The sequence below is a fragment of the Castanea sativa genome, chromosome 2 (assembly GCF_040712315.1).
Source record: "Castanea sativa cultivar Marrone di Chiusa Pesio chromosome 2, ASM4071231v1".
NCBI classification, from domain to species: domain Eukaryota; kingdom Viridiplantae; phylum Streptophyta; class Magnoliopsida; order Fagales; family Fagaceae; genus Castanea; species Castanea sativa.
The window spans coordinates 50,614,485-50,631,120 of NC_134014.1; positions in this window are offsets into that span (position 1 = coordinate 50,614,485).

The following is a 16,636-nucleotide window of genomic DNA, read 5'->3' on the forward strand; positions in this document are numbered from 1 at the left end:
TTGCAGTCATGACATTTTCTGGAAGTTTCTAGAGTAGGTTTTGAATATAGTGCCCCCTACTATGCTCTTCTGGCTATGCTTTCAACTAGGTTTGTTTGTCTGTTATGTCTTCAATGGTTTTTTTTTTCCCCTTTCTAGGTTAGGTTAGGTTTTGTTTTTTGTTTGTTTGTTTTTTTTTTTTTTTGGCTTTTATGATTTCAAATGGGATATTTTTGGTGGGTAAGAGAAAGATTGTGAATTTGTTTCAATCGTTTTGTTTTTTTTTTTGTTGGAATATTTGGGTTGTTTGATGATTTTGATGTAGTTCAGGGGTGTTAACTACACTGTGTTTAGTTCTCAATAAAATGTAGGAAAAGAAAGTAATGTATAGATTTAGAGAGTGTATTGATTTTGTCTAGATATTGTTTTTCCTTCTTGTTACTAATCAATTGCACAAAACCAACCTTATCAACGTTGAGTAGAGGCCAATCCTTCCCTTGTAGAAGTGCGGTGCTGCTAGGCTAATGCAAAACCAACCTAGTTGATGCAGTGATAAAACCTCCCCCCAAAATGGTTGCATCAAATCATGTACACTTCTCTTACAATTAATACCAATTTATCATTTCAAGGTTATCAATGCGTAGATGGAGAGGGTGGAACCTTGAAGTCTAGCCATCCTCTTTGAGCTAGGGCCATTAGGCCTAGGCTAAATGCCATCAGTCCAACAGGACAATACAACTTGAAGTTCTTGCTTGTTTGACCAAGGGAAAGGGCACTTATGGTCCCAACAAATTTTTGCTCAACTATTTAGCACAGTTTGATCAATAGTCCCCAAATGTGACAACTTATCTGTGCCAAAAGGGAAATATGGGTGGAGACCCATGGGTGTTGATAAGGGGGTTAAACACTAATAGTCTGTTCGGATTGAGGGGAAGGGAATGGGAATAAAGTAGAGTTGGTCCAAAATTAACCTACTTTCAGCCAATTCTACTCTACTCCCTCTTCCTCTTCCCTCAATCCAAACAGGCCCTAAAGTATGCCATCCTAAGGAGCAATGTTCGCTGAATGTTATTTACTTTCTCTAATATCAACATTAAGTGTGCCCTACCAACCATCAATTAAATTAAATGCAATTAGGCATGCTTCTTTTCTCTGCAAATGTTAGGGATGGCACCCTGGTGGACCTCCTGTTAGTCGACCTAAGGGAAAACTGTTCTAAATCGCCTTCACTAACTAAATAGTCAGAATTCCTTTGATGAATCCCCACTATTTTTGTATTTGCATTAGGAAGTAGGTGCTCATTTTCTTTGTAGGTCGGTAATTTGGTGTTGTAGGCATGACTGAGCACAACTTCAATTGGAATCCTTGTTGTAGCTAGCTCTAACAATTCTGTCCTATTTGCTTAAGCTTTTACACCATAGACACACTCAAAATAGCTTCATCTAACAAATCATTATATATAAAAATAACTCATATCATCTTTGTAAGGCTACAATTTGCACCCAGACCCAAACAATAAGATTGTGATAAGCCAAAAAAGCCCAATACAATGAACTTGTAGAGAGTGGGCTTGAAATCTAGGTTCTAGTGATTTTAAGCTAACAAAGATGATGAGCTAGCTTGCAACATCATACAGATGGGATAGTTTATACAACAAAGATTGTCCTCGGACTCAAGCAGAGGAGGCTGGATGTTATAATCCCTTCCTTAAAGACAAGTTACAGATATTGATTTTTTATGTCTACAGTGTTTTCTTTATCTTCTCTTCGATCCCCTTTCTTGAATGTCTTCTCCTCCTTTTATATCTTCTTTCCTCTTCTCTCCATTCTTCACGTATGGATCAGATTACTGGTTTAGATCCTTGTTCCATCAGCCCATCCCTAAAGTCTTTAGGGATAACTATCAGGCTGAACCCTGATGCTCTGGCATCACTTCCCCATTAATGCAGCCAGAGGTTTAGTTGAAAAGCATTTAATGCTATGGTAGCAGCTTTATCTTAGATATTTCATAGCCCTTATTCTTATCTTGTATACCCTCCATGCCTATCCTTACTTACAGGATTTCCTAGAACATCGCCTTTGGATATCGGACAACCCTTTTTTATCTCGGCCTTAAATATCCGAGGTAGGAGTCATCTTTGGACAACCTTCATGGATGACCTTGATCGGCCTCCGTCTCTTTATCCATCAACACTGCTTTCTAAGTCTATATTCCCACATCCTCAAACTGTTTAGTGTCCTCAAATTGGGCCTTTGGCCCAATACATACCCGTGGGCCCATTGACCCTACAATCTTAATTTAAAAAACTATAAAAGAGTAGAGTAACATGTGATTTTGTACTAATTGAAATATAGAGTCGATACAAGTAGAAACAACAATCATATATGTTTCAACATGGTTAAGTGTATTGGAATATTATTGGTTGACACAAAAAATTTCAACTAGTATGGTACTATATATATGTATTTTTTTTTCTTACGTATATACTCCCCACACCCATATTAAATCTTAAAGATTATAATTAAATGGCTCATTTTTTGTTTGTTTTATTCTTTTTCTTACTAAAATATATTTTTATTCCATTTTTATTACTCTCAAGGTTCTATTGGGGATTGTCAAGAGTTTTGTAATTCAACTAATACTTTCTAATGTTTCTAATAGAAACTTGTAGGTTTTAAATTAGTCCACCCACAACTATTAAATTCAAAAAATTTATAAAAAAAAATGTAATGGGAATTAAAACCCTTACCAATGAATTTGCAAAAATTAAAAATATTCAAACGTGTAGGATCATCCATGCAAAGGGGAAATTAGTAACTGTAAAGCTAAGTTGGTGAAACTTTTGGTTTTGTATCAAAGAAAAATCAAATTCTTCCTTTGAAAAGGATAAGGGATATAACTTTATAAGAGATAAAATGAGCGTGCAAAAGTCCTCCTTCGGTAGCTCGGGAACTAAAATATTAATCAGCTGCTTGACTGTAAACAAATGAGGGAGCACTTTGCCTTTTTTTTTTTTCTTTAGGTATGACTGAATTCATGAGTTGGCAAGCAGGACCACACCTTGACTATCTCAAACTTAAAGACAAGCAAGCCTGTTCTGACACGGCATTTAACATGCAGACACTCTTTGTGGAATAAATCTCCACAGGAATAAGGGTGAATTAGAATTACTAATGACGGTGATCCGGCGTGATGACAAATATCATAAAAAATTTGAATTTTTCTTATTCAGTTTGTGTTGAAAGTTTTGAAGTGGGTTGATACAGCTCATGAACCGACATAATTAATTATAAAAAGATTTATGTCAAAACATGAAAGAATGTATGAAATAAAGGGTTTTGAATATTTATTTAACCATTTAATTAATTATTCAAATTTCACATCATAGCTAGGAATTATGTTTCAAATTGTTTTGCACGAGCATCATTATTTGTACTTATTGGAGGGAAAAGACACGAGTGTTTGAATGTTGTGAACTACTCTTTATGACATTTGTCAAACATGGGTACGTCATACAAATTGATCAATGCATGTAACAGCATAGGATCTTTTGTTTTTTATGCTGTTGTTGATGATGGCTATTAAATTATAGAAGATTTTTAAATCATCTTAAGGTTCAAAGAAAGAAGAATTTTAGGCCAACTTTGATACAAATGGCTTTTCTTACAATATATAACTAGTTCACGGTTCTTATATATTCTACGAATAATTTGGATATACCTTCTTTTTTTTTTTGGGTAAAAAACTATAATCAATAAAGAAGTTAAACAGAGTCTACATATAGAAACCGAGGTCTCTCATAATACATGCCAACAGAATCATAAAACAATAATATAGAAAGGTCCACATGATGACTATCAAATAACTAAAGTTATTGGCTTCAACCAGCTCCCACCTTTGCCAGAGCATTCTCGCAGATTTAATGCCTCTAGGGGAAAATAAAAAAGAATAAAAAAGAAGTGCTAATAGAAAAAGCTTGAAGTCTTGAAGATAGTCATTGTATTTAGGGAAATTCCTTTTTTTTTTTTTCACAATAAACTTGCAATAGGGATAAGAGCTTAAATCATTTACTTCTTTCATTCTTGGTTTATTTGATCAAGCAATATATGAAGTGAAATGTTCAAAAAATCAGATGCATAGAAGACAAACATATCTTACACGAGTATATGTAATGATTCCTTAGCATATATAGGTGATAAAAAGGATGTGGATTTATGGATCTCGTATATATGAAAAGGGTGTTGTACACTTGTATTTGTTATATATTATATAAGATTCGTTGTATCAAACAACAGAGCGAAATATCATTGTTTTCTTTAACAACATCTCTGTGTGCTCACTAAGATATATAATCAAAATTTTTTTAATAAATAAAAAATAGCACAGTAATTGTTCTTAAAGATCTCCAAGAAAAAAATGAATAAGAGACAAGGTAGTGATTGCACCCATGACGTATATTTAAGAAAATAAAATGGCGACAAAATGTTATTCTATATAGGGATTGATAGTCACGAGGAGTGGGTGAAAGGCTGAAAGCTACTCTAAACAAGTGGTTCGTCTAATATTCCTGATAAGCGCCTCTTCCGCATTAATTCCTTTGTGAAAATTAGAGAATTTTTTTTTTCCTTAAAAATATATACCAAATAATTCAATGTTTATAAAGATATCAAGATCAGTGCTATTTTTAGTAACTTTTTCTGCGCTAGCAACTCATGAAATGGGAAATTTTAAACAATGTCAACCAGTTTACTTGATGAACAGTTTTTTTTTTAAATTTTAATAAGACTTAATCAGGAGCTTACCCAAAAAAAAAAAAAAGCAAAAACAAAAGAAGAGCCTTTGGGTTCCACGTTATTGAAAAATCATCGGATGGGATTTATTTTGGTCATTTTTAAGTGTTGGCCATGTCTAACATGAGTAGGAAAGATGAACCGAGAGAAAATGCTCTAGGAATAATAATATTATGCACTTTCAAAATAAGTGAGCACTGCTTTAGTATAAATTTTAATAAAGGAAGAAGGTTTTATATTAGGGTTTAGTACCAACTTAAGATACAACACTACAACAACAAAGCATTGATCCCAATTTTCTATATTTAATTACAACAAAGTGGCTAAGAAAAAATCGAGTAATACAGTGAATCACAAGAATTTAGGAAGAGATTTAATAGTATCATTTACATGAAAGCAATCAATTATTTTTCCAAAAGTACTTGTTTTGCTTTGAGGGCCAAAATTCACACAATATTTGCCTTTTGAACCTCAAAGGGTACTATTTACAGTGCTACAACAATCAATAGCACTGCGAAGTATTTCTCTTTCTTTTTGAAGATTACTCATTGCAGATAAAGAATCAATGGTACGATTTAAGTTTAATCCAGAGCCATGTAAGGCATCGATCTCCTAGCACCACCAACTAAGTCATAAGACTGCTTCAGTGGTACCTGTTCTTTATAGTGGTTGCAAGATTTTGTAGCAAATTCTAAAGCAATTTTTAAATTTGTGTGCATAGTGGAAGAAACTATGGTCTTGTACATATTTTATGTGCTGAATACATGATTTCAAAAGATAATTAGAGAAAAGAATGACTTTCGTCACTTAGAAGGTAAAGAGTTTGTTTACAATTAAGATTTTATTTTTTGAATTTGTCAGAATACAGAGAGAATTTCTATTCAAATAAAAGGATGTTTCATGTTGCGTAGAGCTAGCTTGTCTCCAAGAATTTCATAGATCAAAAGCTCCACATGGCTAACGTTTGATTTCCTCAAACTCTTGTATTGATGGTGGCAGTGCCTACTATTAGAGTATGAGCACACACTAACAACCTAAAATCTAAAATATACGAGAGAGAGAGAGAGAGAGAGAGAGAGAGAGAGAGAGAGAGAGATTTTCAACCTAAAATGGAACCCCATTGATTGCTGAACTTGTTGAAAAGTTTCACCAACTATAAAGTGGATCATGTGTATCATGAGGCTAACCAATAAGCAGATACCTAAACTAAGATGGATGCACAACAATTTCATTATTGTGTTTTGTTTTGCCATCCATGGTGGAGGCATCACTAACATTTAATATGACTAAGCTTTATTGTATTGTGTTGCTTGCTTTTAGTAGTAATCAAGGACCTATTTGGTATGTAGTAATTCATTTTTTAATGAAATAATTATTGAGGGGTAAAACTATTCCTGATTTTTCTTTTTTCTTTTTAAATAATTTATTCCTTAAACTTTAATAGTTATTGATTAATGCAAGTAATAACTTAAAATTTTAATATATTTACAAAAACATAAATCTCTGTACGCACTTAATTATAAAAAGAAGAGTAAATTACAAATTACACACCTAAAGTTTGGGGGTATTTGGATTTTATACTCTAAAATTTTAGAATTTGGATTTTACCCTCTAAAGTTTGAGGTGTTTAGATTTTACACCCTGATGTTTCAGAATTTAGATTTTACTCCATAAATTTTAGGGTATTTAATTTTACTCCCTAAAATTTGGGAGTATTTGGATTTTACTTTCTAAAGATTCAGAATTTGGAGGTGTAAATCCAAATACTTCCCAACTTTAAGGGGTAAAATTCAAATTCTAAAACGTCAATGTGTAAAATCCAAACATCTCCAAACTTCAGGAGATAAAATCCAAATTCTAAAATTTCAAGATGTAGAATCAAAACATCCTCAAACTTTAGAGGTGTAATTTGCAATTTACCCTAAAAATAAAAATAATATCTCATTCTTTATGCAAAAAATCTTTATAAAATCTCTCTCTCTCTCTCTCTCTCTCTCTCTCTCTCCTAAATACAACATTTCCTTTTACAATTCAAAACCTCTAATTTTAGTTGCCAAATTAACAAACACACAACACACAATAATCTTTTTTTTTTTTTTAACCTAAAAAATATGCTCTTTCACTCTCTATACAAAAAAAAAAAAAAAAAAAATCTCATAAAACCAATCTCTTCCTTTCTTTGGTACCTAAATACATCAACATTTGACACAATCTGGAGGCATTTTTAATTTAAATTGAAAAAAAAATTGATTTGAGTATTGATTTTAAAAATAGGCAACAATGTTAACTTAAGAAATATTCAATTATGTTTCTCAATATATATATATATATATATATATATATATATATATATATATATATATATATATATTCAATTATTACTGAGTTATACAACGAGTGTAGATATAATTATATAAGATATTTTATAAATGCATATCTGGGACTTTATTTTACTTTAACAACCAAACATATAATATTAATAGTCATTTAATTACAATATCTTCTATTCTAAGTAATACAAAAATCATTTCTAATGTAATTAGTTTTTGCCAAGAACCTTGAGACAGCTAAGGATAAAATCCCTCCTCTTCCAACTATTGATTTTTTTTTTTAAACCCCATCATTTCCATTCAATGTATCAAACAACTATAGTTGTGAGAGATTCATGCTTACAATGTTAACAGAGTTCAATGAAATAATTATTAGATGCTTCTGGAGTATGGTAATATAATGTTTCCTTCTCTCACATTTGTGTTATATGGTAGATTCCACTAATTAAATTTGTAGTAAGATCCATCATGAATGCATGGTCCAAGAGAACCCAAAAAATTTTGGGTTCAATGGGTGCCTAAAAAAGACATCAGCCCATTGAGTGGGAATAATGTTAGGACTGTAGATATACATATATGTTGGGCGAGATCAGGCCGTGTCTCTCATATAGAAAAAAAAAAAAAAAAAAAAAAAGATCAGGCCGTGTCCAACTAATGGGCTCAGAGCGCCCCCCGTAGCCCAATTTGACAATTTCTAACAAACTTAAAACTCGTTCGAAAGATTCTCTTTATATGGAGTAGCTAATAAAGGATTCCGACAACTGCATATTTGTTACTATGAAGGTATTAATTATGTGTGAAGCTGATTCTCAAAAAAAGAAAAAGAAAAAAAGTGAACTGTGAAGGTTGTCATTTTCTTCACAAGTAGAAGGTAGAATCATCAAGTAAAAGTGAAAGATAAGCAATGAGTTGCTAAATTAATATTCATAAATTTAGCTGTATGACTACTACAATTTGTGGGTGGTAAGTCCATAGTTAAGGAAGAAGAGAAGGGATAAACAGTACAAAAAGCAACTCTAAAAAAAGACCAAAATTGTTTTATGAATAGTTTTAATATAAATTTTTTCATAATGTTTTGGACAACTTGCTAATCTGGCAAACTATCATTAGAGCAACATCATTTTTTTAAGACTTCACCACAATTGTAAGAGCCAATGCATAGTGTGAGACGGAGAATACATATGCCGGTGCATGCACATAAAATAGTCATTACATCTTGGATGCATATTACAACTTGATACTCATAAAATTGTCCACGTACTGTGAGAGAAATGATACATATATCGATGTATGAGATAATTACCGGATGTTTGGACAATATTGCAACTTGATTTTGAACCTGTTAAGTTTCTTAGATTTATTAATAAAATGGAATCTTCCTTCTTTATCAGACCAACCAAAGAAAGCTTATTACTGCTGTTGTTAAAATTTGTAGGTTTGTCTGTGTGTGGCTGAGTGTGAGTATCTCTTTGCTAAAGAATTCAATTTTACACTGCTAGATAATACAATCCCCTGTTCTTGAATTTCTCTTGTATGGTCAACAATCAAAGACATTTTTTTGTATTTACATGATCTGAGAACCGAATGCAAAGCTTGATTATTATATCCTTCATTTTACGGAGTCTAATGTAGGCTTCATTATGGCAAAGGTTGATTACATCACTACACATCTATGAGTTCCATAATGAGGTGGTTTTCAATTGGCCCGTCTATTGACGATGTCCAGTAGCATTAAGAAGGCCCACTCATATGGGTTTCGTCATATTCCTTAGCAGATTTGGAGAAAGTATTCACGGGTGGGCTTAAAAATTTTTGTTTAGGAGGATGGGATTGAATATAAGCCTAATGGGTTTATAGTCTTAAACTCATTGTTTTAGGTTTCTTGACGTCTTGTACTATACTTGTATAGCCCACCTTGTCTAGCAATATATAAGGCAAACTATTATACTTTATTTAATAAAGTTTAATACTCAGACTATTAGACATTAACAGAATCATTTGTACACTAGTTAAAACACACGCAAAGTTAATTATTTATAATTGAATGTTAAATTAAGTCATATCTCAATAATATATTCTATACAAAAGAATAAGGTGAAACTACAATATTGGTCCCTAAAGTTTATCTTATGCGAGCCATCGGTCCCTCAAGTTTGTAGCGAGTACAATTAGCCCCTCAAGTTTTAAAACTGAGTTGTATTAGTCCTTTTACTAACTGCCATTAGTAGTGTTACTTACATGGCTAACGAAACAATGACTTAGCATTTTTTTTAATGATGTGACATTTTTTTATTAGTAAATTACAAAATAAATTGTTAGGGACATATTTTATGTAATTGGCTAGTCCTTTGACAAAATACACTTGTAATTTAGTAGATTTAGGATGAGTTTAGTACTTCAAAAAACTAGAGTTCAAGTCAAGTATTAAATCCATGAAGATTGGATCAAGAAACAAGTGAACAAAAGCTGTTCATTAAAACTCGACAGATATCTTGACAGAAACAGTATTTATCAAGACTTAATAAAGAAAGCTTGATAGAAGCTAAATCTGTCGAGATCTACGAAATCAAAATTTCCAGATCTGATTTTCGGCCCATGCTGAAATATTTGTGTAGGGTTTCTTTTCTCACAACCCTGGACATATATAAGGCTTATTTTAAAGGTCGTTAGTAGTGGTATGCACACATAGAGAACATATGAGAAAGTGACCTAGTGTCTTATTCTCTCTAAAAGAAGCTATTTGAGTCTTTACGCTTTAGGATTTTATAACCAAGTGTTTCTTGATCTTCATTGTTGATGAAGTGATGAAGTGAAAAACTTTGCAGGCAACAACATCTTTAAGTTGCTGGAGTTAGTCACATACTAGGCATGACACCTAGTATTAGGACTCGTGCAAAAGGGTGGCAATCATATATTGAAGAGTTTAGGTATCTCGACATTAAAGCTCGATAGATATCTCGACAGAAACAGTATCTATCGAGACTTAATAAAGGAAGCTCGACAGAAGCTGAATCTGTCGAGATCTACGAAATCAAAATTTTCAGATCTGATTTTCGGCCCATGCTAAAATATTTGTGTAGGGTTTCTTTTCTTACAACCCTGGACATATATAAGGCTTATTTTAAACGTTGTCAATAGTGGTATGCACATAGAGAACATATGAAAAAGTGACCTAGTGCCTTATTCTCTCTAAAATAAGCTACTGCGTCTTTGCGCCTTTGCATCTTTGCGCCTTAGGGTTATAACCAAGTGCTTCTTGATCTTCATTGTTGATGAAGTAAAGAACTTTGCAGCCAATAACATCTTTAAGTTGCTGGAGTTAGTCACATACTAGGCATGACACCTAGTACTGGGACTCATGCAAAAGGGTGGCGATCATATATTGAAGAGTTCAGAGATTCTGAAGCAGTAGAAGATTTCTATTGTAAATTCATCTATGGGGATTGTAGAGTCCAGGGGCAAAGGTTTTGTACTAAATATGAAACTTCTTTTTATTATAGTGGATTGTTTTTTGGGAAAGTTTCCCCTTAGGGTTTTTACTATGAAACTAGTTTGTTTCATTGGTTTTCCTGAGTCATCATATCTTGTCTTATTTACTATTCCACTATGCATGATATTGATGTTAGTTTGTTTTAACAAGGTTTATTCATAATAAATCTAACTAACAACTTGGGTTTAAAACTTGTTAATTCTATCAACTAGGGTCTAAATTTTCTAACAAGTGGTATCAGAGCAGGTACACTCTAATTGGATTAATTTCCTGGGTGTGATCCTTGACCCCATTGTCATGGATCTTGGACAATCTCTTTTGATTCCTCCTTTATTTGATGGTAATTATTATGCATACTAGATAGTTCGTATGAAAGTTTTTTTTTTTTTTTGCAGGCTCTAGGTGAAAAAGTATGGCAAGCTGTTGAAGTTAGCTGGATTAAGCCAAAGGAAGCGCCGGTAGATTGGGATGAAGCAACAATCAAAGTGGCAAATTTCAATAGTAGGGTTTTGAATGCTTTGTTTTGTGGGGTGATCAATGAGGAATTCAGGAAAATATCATCCATGGAAGTTGCCAAGGAAGTATGGACCATTCTTGAGACCACCTATGAAGGTACCAAGGCCGTAAAGACTGTGAAGTTTCAAATACTCACTAGTAGTTTTGAAGAAATAAGGATGGAGGAGGATGAGACATTTGATGAGTTTTATGCTAAACTCAAGGATATTGTGAATTCTGTCTTCAACCTTAGAGAATTTATAGCAAAATCCAAAATTGTTAGGAAAATCTTTAAGTCTTTACCTGAAATATACCATGCCAAGATCACTGCCATTGAAGAAGTGAAGGACATTGATCAAATTTCTTTGATTGAGCTTCAAACTTATGAGATGGGATTAGGTTTAATGAGAAAATGTGGAAAGAGAAGAAACTTGGCTCTTAAAGGTATAGAGGAAGAGATTGATGACTCTGAAGATGAAGATGGAAGCGAAGATGAAGATGAAGATGATGATGAGGATAATGATCTAACCTTCATAGCTAATGAGATTATCAAGCTTCTTCGATATAGGAAAAAGGATAAGGCCAAACCTCGTAAGAAATCTAAATTCTCTAGGAATGGCAAAAATGAGAAACCCCTCATCCAATGCCATGAGTTTAAAGGTTTTGGTCATATGAGGATAAAGTGCTACCACAAACTGAGAATGACTCTTCTGATGAGCATGTGGATGAATGTGGTCACTTTATAGTTTTTGCTGCCACAACTGATAAGGTGATTGTGGAGAGTGCTGGTGACAGTGAGGATTCTTCTGATGATGAAGTACCCAAGAAGCTGACCCTTCAGGAAGCTTATGATAAGTTATGCACTGAATTTATAAAATCTAAAAAGATTTCTTGTCTTTGTAGAAAAGAGCTTAATGAGGTAAAAAATAAAAAAGCTGAACTCTTAGTCAAACTAGATTAGACTACAAGGTTAGTTGAGACTCTTGTTGTGGAGAACACCTCATTAGAAGAGAAGGTTAAGAATCTCGAGGTTAAGCTTAGTCAAGCTAGAACTCAAATAGAGAGGATGTCTAGTGCAAAGCTTGATGAGGTATTGAGTGCTCAAAAGCTTAGTTCTGATAAGACTGGCTTAGGATATGCTGACTCCTCTGGTCCCTCCTTTTTCACGGCTTCTATATCAAAGACTGTCATTGTGCCCCAATCTGAGAAATGTGATAAAGGAACTATACCTTTGTTTGGAAAGTTATTAAAAGTTTTTAGCTTTTTAACTCAATTTCAGGAGAATTCTAATTCTTCTATGTCCCTTAGTAGACATACTAGGAGACGTGTCTTTTCATCTTCACGACGAAAGACTCATGTTGTGTGAGTGAGAAAGGAGCCTATGACTTAATTGTCTTTTCTATCTGTCCTCTACTTTAATTCTTTCTATCTAAAGTAGGACTTTCTTGCTTGATTTTTTATTTGTTTCTGGAATCATCCTTTCATGTATCTGCATCTTTCTTTCAATCTTTCTTTCATGCTTTCATGTTGTTTGTCTGTTTTTGTTTAGTTGTTTAGTTTTTATTTTGTTTTGTTATCAAAACAAAAAAATGGAAAAAAAAATACAGAAACAGTGTGTGTTTGTGTATATTGGTACTTGTGTATCTTAGATGGCCATTGAAACAAAGCTTCTAAACTCTGTATCTCTTGTAGCTTAAATGAGCACTTTAATGCACAACTAAACAAGTGAGCTTTGTAGCTTGTGTTGGTGATGAGTACGATTAAGTAATCTTCTACACATAATACTCATATCACTCTTTTTGACGGGAAGGACTAGAAAATTCTAAGAGAAATACATAAATAACCATCTTACCACTAAAGCCCGCTAATCATGTATAACATCTGTGTGCTTTGGCATAGCAAAATTGTGATATTTTGGCTTACATAATTGGGTATTTCTTTTCTCTCTTATATGCCCATGTATGATATGTTCAAAAAGAAAATATGCAAATAATATAAAAACAAAAAGAATCAAAATACTTTTAAAATGATTATAAGCGTGTTTCTAGGAGATGTGAGAGTTATATGATGTACCTCAAAGGTGATAATCTCCATCAAACAGTTATGATTGTATGTGAGTGTATTAGATGTTCTCATATCTCAAATTGTCATAATATCATAAACTTGTGCACACTTGTTATGTTTTCACACACAACACGCATGTTCTTTGCATCTTTTGATATACATGCAGGTACAATGTGATTTGGCTATCACAAGGGATACATGTGTTAATATATGCTCACTAAACTGTATCAACTTGTTTTTGAAATATAAAATTGGTTAGACTTGTTTAGTGTGTGTGTGTGTGTGTATGTGTGTGTGTGTGTGTTTTTTTTATCTATATGCTTTGCATTTTGTTTAAGATGAGTTTTGAGAGCTTAATATGTTGGTTTGATGTTTGAGTGAGTAGCTTGATTTATGCATTCATCTCTATGTGTTTTTCCCTTCTTGAAAAACCTCTTTTCTTCAAACTTGACAGCTTTTCGACACATCCTCAACATATATCCTTTCTATCGAGCCTTCTTCTTGTAGACAACTTCTTGATCCATTGAAGAAAATTTCTGAGCTTTTTGTCTACTCGATAGACTCTCGACAGATCTTCGATCTATCGAGATTTTTGGGTTTTCTCTCGATAGCAGCTCGACAGCTTCTTGATCTGTCGAGACCCTCTTGCATGCATTGTTTTTCACATGTTTTGCATATTTCTTTTATCTTGTCATCCATAGCATCTTGTTTTATTACATTCATGCATTTTTATGGATTCCTTTTGCCCCTTGATCATCTTTGATTATCTTTGTGTTTCTTAGAGGAAGTTTTATAGCTTCTACATGTTAGGGGAAGAAATACATGCCTTTGTAAGAAGGAGTTGTGTTTCATCTTGTTAGGGGAGTGTTTACCTCCTTGTTGTTTTAGGAGCTTCTTGTACATCGGTCTTGGGATTATTTTTATATATATTGTGCTTATCTTTGATATATATATATATATATATATATATATATATATGATGTATGTCTTCTTTACCTATCTTTACATGTGTTGTTTCTTTTCTCTCTTTATACACATGTTTCTTTATGTATGCAATCTTTTAATTTCTGTTTCACACTAAGATGCCTTAATGAGTTTTATTTAAAGTGTTTCAGAAATACAGGTTGTCAAAATCTATCATGCCATGAACTCTCTTCTTGCAAAGTTTTCCAAGAGTTTGTGTTATGATTAGATTTTATTGTATTCAACGAGTATGAGTTGAGTGATTTATGACTTCTCTCATAATTCATTTGTTTGTGGTTTTGTCACGGATTGCCAAAGGGGGAAGATTGTTAGGACATATGTGGAACTTGTTAGAACATTTGTTATTGTAAATTGGCTAATCCTTTGACAAAACACACTTTACTTGTAATTGGGTAGATTTAAAATATTTTAAAACTTCAAGGAACATGTTTTTCAAGTCAAGTATTAAAGCCATGAAGATTGGACCAAGAAACAAGTGAAGAAAAGCTGTTCATTAAAGCTGAACAGATTCTTGATAGATTGAATCTATCGAGGTTTAAAAGAATTTTTTTCCCCGAAGCTCAACAGCACCTCGATAGATAGCCTTTTATCGAGATCTACGAGATCAGAATTTCTAGATCTGATTTTCAGCCCAAGCTGATGTATATGTGTAGGGTTTCTTTTCTCACAACCCTAGACATATATAAGGCTTATTTAGAGGCCGTCACAATGGGTGTGCACATAGAAAACACATGAAAAAGTGACCGAGTGCCTTATTCTCTCTATAGAAGTTACTGCGTCTTTTGCGCCAAAGGGTTTTGTAACCAAGTGTTTCTTGATCTTCATTATTGATGAAATGAAGAACTTTGCAGCCAACATCTTCTTTAAGTTGGTGGAGTTAGTCACGTACTGAGATCCGTGCATCATTGGTTAGTCATGTACTGGGATTCGTGCAAAATGGTGGTGTTCATATATTGAAGAGTTCAAAGGTTTTGAAGCGGTAGAATGTTTTTGCTGTAGAATGTTTTTGCTGTAAGTTCATTTACGGGAATTGTAGAGTCTAGGGATAAAAGTTTTATACTAGATCTGAAATTTCTCTTTACTATAGTGAATTTCTTTTTGGGAAGGTTTCCCCCTAAGTTTTTTACTGTGAAATTAGTTTGTTTCATTAGTTTTCCTAAGTCATTATATCTTGTCTTATTTACTTTTTCGTTGTGCATGATATTGATATGATATTAATGTTAGTTTGTTTTAACAAGATTTATTCATAATAAATTTAATTAACAACTTGGGTTTAAAACTTATTAATTATATCAACCGATGTCTAAATTTTCTAACAAATTGAAATATTCTCAAGTGCCACATATGAGATAAAAATATTAAATATTAACTTTTTGTTTCATTTGGTTCAATATATCAAAACTTTCATATTAGAAAATCAATATTCTTTGTTTCTTTTGGTTCAATGTTTTGAGACTTTTCCTCCTTCACACATACACACAAAATTCTTTGCGTTTCAATTCACCATTTTTATGTCATCCCATGTGAAATATACACAAACCAAAAACGATGTCATTTACCTTCAATTTTTTGATGACACCTAGTGCTGTAAATGAGCCGAGTTTTGTCAAGTAGTGCATGTTCAAGCTTGGCTCGTCTAGAAAAAACAAAAGCTCAAGCTTGGCTTGAGCTTGTGACAAGCCAAAAAATAATATTTGAGCTTGAGCTCGTGGGAAAGCCAAAAAGTTTGAACTTGGCTTAGCTTGGCTTGATTAATTAGTCAAGCCAAACTCAAACTTAATATCAAGCTCAAACTCGAGCTTAGGTCAAGTTTTTGAGCTTGAGATCTAAAAAAATTACATTATTAAATACTTAAATCTCTAAAATTAAGAAAAAAAGAAAAAGAAAATAGTATACTCATTTTATCATGCATCTAGTCCTACTTATGATTAACCATTATTCAAATTAATAATTTACATAATTAAATTCATTCATTCATCATTCCTTGTCTACAACTTCAACAATTGTTCAAAATACAAATTTTACATTCACGTTAGATGGTAAAGGAGTAGAAAAATACATGTTTGTAACTATTATAAATGAGAAAATACTAACATGTTTCAAAACTTTACTTTGGATGATTGATAGGGAAGAATCATATGTGACATACTTAATTAATTATTTACTTTAAAATGTAACTATAGTCTAAAGTGGTTCTTAATCAGTTTAAAGGAAGGAAAAAATTAAGGTAATATAGGTAGTGGTCTCATGTTGGCAATGTCATTATTAAGTGCAATGAGTATATTTAGCTAACACATATAAACTTATAAATGAGTCTATACTTAAATTGTAGTGTATCAAGCCTAATAGCTCACAAGCTTGTTCAAGAACAATTTTTTTTTATTGGGCTCGGCTTGTTTATTAAACGAACCTAAAACTAAGGCTCAAGCTTGACTTATTTATAAACAAACAAACATGAATAAGCTTTTTATCGAGCCGAGCCCAAATTGTTCATGATCGGCTTG